This window comes from Bos javanicus, chromosome 23 (genome assembly GCF_032452875.1).
Source record: "Bos javanicus breed banteng chromosome 23, ARS-OSU_banteng_1.0, whole genome shotgun sequence".
Classification (NCBI taxonomy): domain Eukaryota; kingdom Metazoa; phylum Chordata; class Mammalia; order Artiodactyla; family Bovidae; genus Bos; species Bos javanicus.
The window spans coordinates 43,016,377-43,020,665 of NC_083890.1; the positions used below are offsets into that span (position 1 = coordinate 43,016,377).

Consider the following 4,289-nt stretch of genomic DNA (forward strand, 5'->3'; position numbering starts at 1 on the left):
TTAATTTTCCCAGTGTTTGTATCTTATTTTTTTCCTTTTATTTGTTTGTAGATTGTTTTTGCCTTTAGCTGCACTTGATCTGGTTTCTGGATGTGCCTTCCTTGATTTTCTTGCTATATACCATTGTAGGGATGAAAACATGGGATGCATCAAAGAATTTCCATGATTCTAATTCAGCATGCTCCCACCGGCCTGGCACACCGGTGACACGTCTAAGTGGCTGAGAGCCGCCAGCGTGCAGTGTCAGGGACCACAACGATGTCACTGTCACCATCAGAAGGATGTTCTCATCCTGCCCTCAGCTCCCCTGTCACAGCCTAATCTCTCCAGAAAACCTTTCTTCATTTATTACAATGGTGGGATGTGTTTTTAAATAAACAACCATTTTAATGATCCCGCATTTGGAAACTTCCAAATTGTAGACTATCATATTCATTTCCTAAGGCTGTTGTAACGAAGTACCACAAACTGGATGTCTTAGAAGAACAGAAATTTATTCTTTCACAATTCTTGAGGCCAAAAGTTCAAAACCAAGGTGTCAGCGGGGACTGTGCTCCCTGCCAAGGCTCTATGAACAGCTCTGTCCTGGCCTCTTTCTAGCTGTGGTGGGCCTGGTCATTCCTTGGCTTGTAGATACATCACCCCAATCACTGCCTCCATCTTCACAGGGCACTCTCTCTATGTCTGCATCCAGGTTGCCCTTGTCTCAGGGACACAGTCTTCGGAGTTAGAGCCATTCTAATCCAGCGTGACCTCATCTTCACTTGTTACATCTACAAAGACCCTGATTCCAAATAAGGTCACAGGCGTGGGTACTGGGGTTAGGACTTTCCAGGAAGAATGGAAAAGAGATCTTTCCAGAGAGAATGAAATCATGCCATTTGCAGCAACATGGATGTCATCCTAAGTGAAGTAAGTCGAACAGAGAAAGACAAATACCATACGATATCACTTATATGTGGGATCTAAAAGATGACACAGTGAACTTATTACAAAACAGAAACAGACTCACAGACATAGAGAACAGACGTGGTTGCCAAGGGGGAAGCTGGGGTAGAGAAGGGACGGTTTGGGGGTTTGGGATTAGCATATGCAAACTGTTAAATATACAATGGATAAACAACAAGTTCCTGCTGTATAGCACAGCGAACTGTTTTCAATCTGCTGTGATAAACCATGAAAAGAATATGAAAAATAATGTATATGTATATCTGGACACATAACTGACTCACTTTTCTGTACGTAGAAATTGACACAGCACTGTAAATCAACTACACTTCAATAAAATAATTTTTTTAAAACAACGTATTTTTTCAGGGGATGCAATTCGACACACAGCTACCTTTCCAAACGCAAGGCCATTAGTAATTGATCATGAGATTTTCTGCTGCGTACGCATCACAACCCTTCTCCGAGTGGCTGTCTTGACTACATTTGCAAGCAATCAGAGTCTGCACCTTGGGTGAAGGCGACTTGGCCTCCTGGGTCCCACTGAAGGGATGCATCTGTGATAATGACCGTGAGCTTGTGGGTGAGATCGCGCTGGCACCCTCAAGTCCATGCCGGTGGCTCTCTTATTCATGAGGTGAGCCCCCTGAGAGGTCGCCCTGGATAGCCCTGTCGCCAGGCCATCTCCTTCTTGGCTCAGCAGGTACCGTGACACGTGACCACAGCCTTAGATTCACAGAGGAAAACGTCCCGCTGCTTTTTTCTGAGTCCACAATCCACGTGCTCTGTAGCATGGCCTGGTTCCAACTTCACTCCATGCACACTCCTCTCCTCCTTCCACTCCCTGCAAATTGGAAATAGTGATACACAGCCACCTCACAGGGCTGTCGGGCCATTTAATTAATGTTTACAAAGCACTCTGAGGTCTTCGGATGGAAACTGCTGTGTAAGTGCAAAATTATTATTAGTTCTCAGCCCCCTGTCCCTTGACCTCTGGCATGGGCTTTTGTTGTTCCTGAATGGGAGCTGTTTATGGGCTGTTCAGCTGGCTCTTTAGGGTGCATAGGCCAGTACATACGCATTTGCAGACTTTTTTTTTTCCTTTGAGAAAAACATTCCAACTCGGTGGGATGTCTTGCAGGTTTTCACCATCTGAATGTCTCCCTACTTATCTCTGCTGAGTCCTGAGATCTCCAAGAGCAGATTGTAAACAGGCTCCATTGGAAAAGAGGGAGGGAAAAAGGTCATTTTGAAGAAACGGCCCCTCCTATAAAGAAGAATCAAGCGATATCTCCTTGTCAGGCAAAATCTGAACGAATCACTCAGGGAAGTCTGTCTCCCTTGCCCCGAGGGATTCTGTGCATGTTTATACACCGAAAGGAGAAAAGAATAGTAGATTTGCTTTCAGTGCCCAAGTTTCACTTCCTTCCTTCGCCTGAACTTCTCAGGAACCATGGAAACAAACATACCCCGCCTAGAGGCTGTTTTCCTTCTTGTCTTCGTTGCCTAACTGTGCACTTGCCTGGGATCCCGTGGGGAGAATGAAATGAAGAAGTGGTAACGAGAAAAGATGTCTGCAAGTGAAATGCCTTGTCTCTGAAAGACAGAATGGGGCTCGTGTGTCATTCCTCAAGCTCTGGGGCAATGAACAATGACTTAAGGCACCATTTTCCTTTTCTCTAAAACGTATTCATACTCATCCCTCCGTATCTACACACAGTCCACTAGGTCCCTTCAAGGTGTCTTTTGGTTTATCTTAGTGCTGGGTTAGCAGGATCGGTTAATCAACTGCTGGAAGATTTTATTTTTAAAAATCGCTAAGGGACCATCATGCAACACATAATCCATAGGACAAAAGTCTAAAGCCATGGGACAAATGAAGGAAGCAAGTGTTTGCCATATCACAGAAAAAAATAAACCAAAAGAACACACATGATACACTTTGTTTTCTAAATCAGCCAATCAATGATTAAACGTGATGTCAAATTATAGAAGGGGGAAAGCAGGATTATTCTGAGGGGACAAGGAATTTGAGGCGGGCCTGCGAATAAGGATGGCTAAATACAGCTTTAACCAGCTGGTTAATCCTAACGTCTGTGATTGCAGGAGCACCAGAGCCCCGTTGGCTATCGAGGTGGCTGGGACACATAGATGCCTTACCTGTGGTCTAAGGTGATAAAGTTCTGCAGGTTATGTAGAGGACAAGATGGAAGGGGTTGTTTCTTTCCATTTCATTCTTTTAAAAGAAAGGAGGGATTGACATACACATACTATTCATACTGTGCGTGAAATAGGTAACTAATGAGAAACTACAGTATGGCACAAGGGGCTCTACCTGATGTTCTGTGCTGACCTAAAGGGGAAGAAATCCAAAAAAGAGGGATGTGTGTATATCTGATTCACTCTGCTGTGCGATAGAAACTAATACAAATTGTAAAGCATCTACACTTCAACAAAATTAGTTAAAAATATAAAAAGAGGAAAGGAGAACTAAGCAAAAAAAAAAAAAAAAATCAGATAGATGGGTTAGAGAGAGCTAGGATAAGTAAAAGAAAACTACAAGACTGAAAATTGAGATTATAATGTGTAGGAAACAGCTTGTTTCCATCCTCCTCTTTTCTCTTCCGCTGATGCTCTGCTTCTTTGGACTTCCATCGACCTCCTGGATGGTCTTCCTCTTCCCATTTCCCCCAGCTCTTTCATTTCATCCTTCACTTTGCTTTCCTGGCTACTGTCCTAGAAATGAATCTATGGCTCCCCAAGTCAGAATCATTCCATACCGCCCCACTGTGCAAATCCTCTGTGACAACTTGCCCATCTTTCATGATCACCTTCTTCCTACTTATCCTAGACTGTGGGTGACCTGTACCTACAAAAACACTCATACAACCCTCTGTTCAAGTGTGTTCCCTACCTTTCTACCTTAGAGATTGTGCCTCTGCCATTTCCACAACCCTGATGGTTACTACCACTTAAAATCCTGCTTATCTTTCAAGGCCAAGAGCAAACACAATTAGCTCTATAAATCTTTTTAAGGTGCTCCAGAAGGAATTGAACACCATCAGTCCTTTTCTGTGCCCCCACTATTCTTTGTATAATTCCCTAATGCTAAGTAAAACAAGTAGCTCTGCATATAGCTCTGAGTCCATTTCTCCTTCTACTAGATTATAAAATTCTTGAAAGAAAGGCCTCTACCTTGCTTTTTCTGAGTATTACATAGAGTGCCAGAGTACATGCTCAACAAAGATGCTTTTGCTTAATTTCACCCATTCAGCACACACAGAGAGACACTACAAAAGGCACAGGGTAGAATTTTAATTTCTTATGCAATTTAAAGGCGA

At 43.2% G+C, this 4,289-nt stretch overlaps 1 long non-coding RNA gene across 2 annotated transcripts; it reads left to right on the plus strand.

The window, feature by feature from the left end:
- The first annotated feature begins 427 nt into the window (after positions 1–427).
- LOC133236678 (uncharacterized) lies at positions 428–2,879 on the plus strand. Of its 2 annotated transcripts, XR_009732981.1 has the most exons (3): positions 458–912; positions 1,318–1,585; positions 2,090–2,879. It is a non-coding gene; the product is annotated as an uncharacterized LOC133236678 (long non-coding RNA). The 2 variants fall into 2 exon arrangements; XR_009732980.1 differs by having other exon boundaries at positions 428–912; positions 1,318–2,879.
- Positions 2,880–4,289: the final 1,410 nt, after the last annotated feature.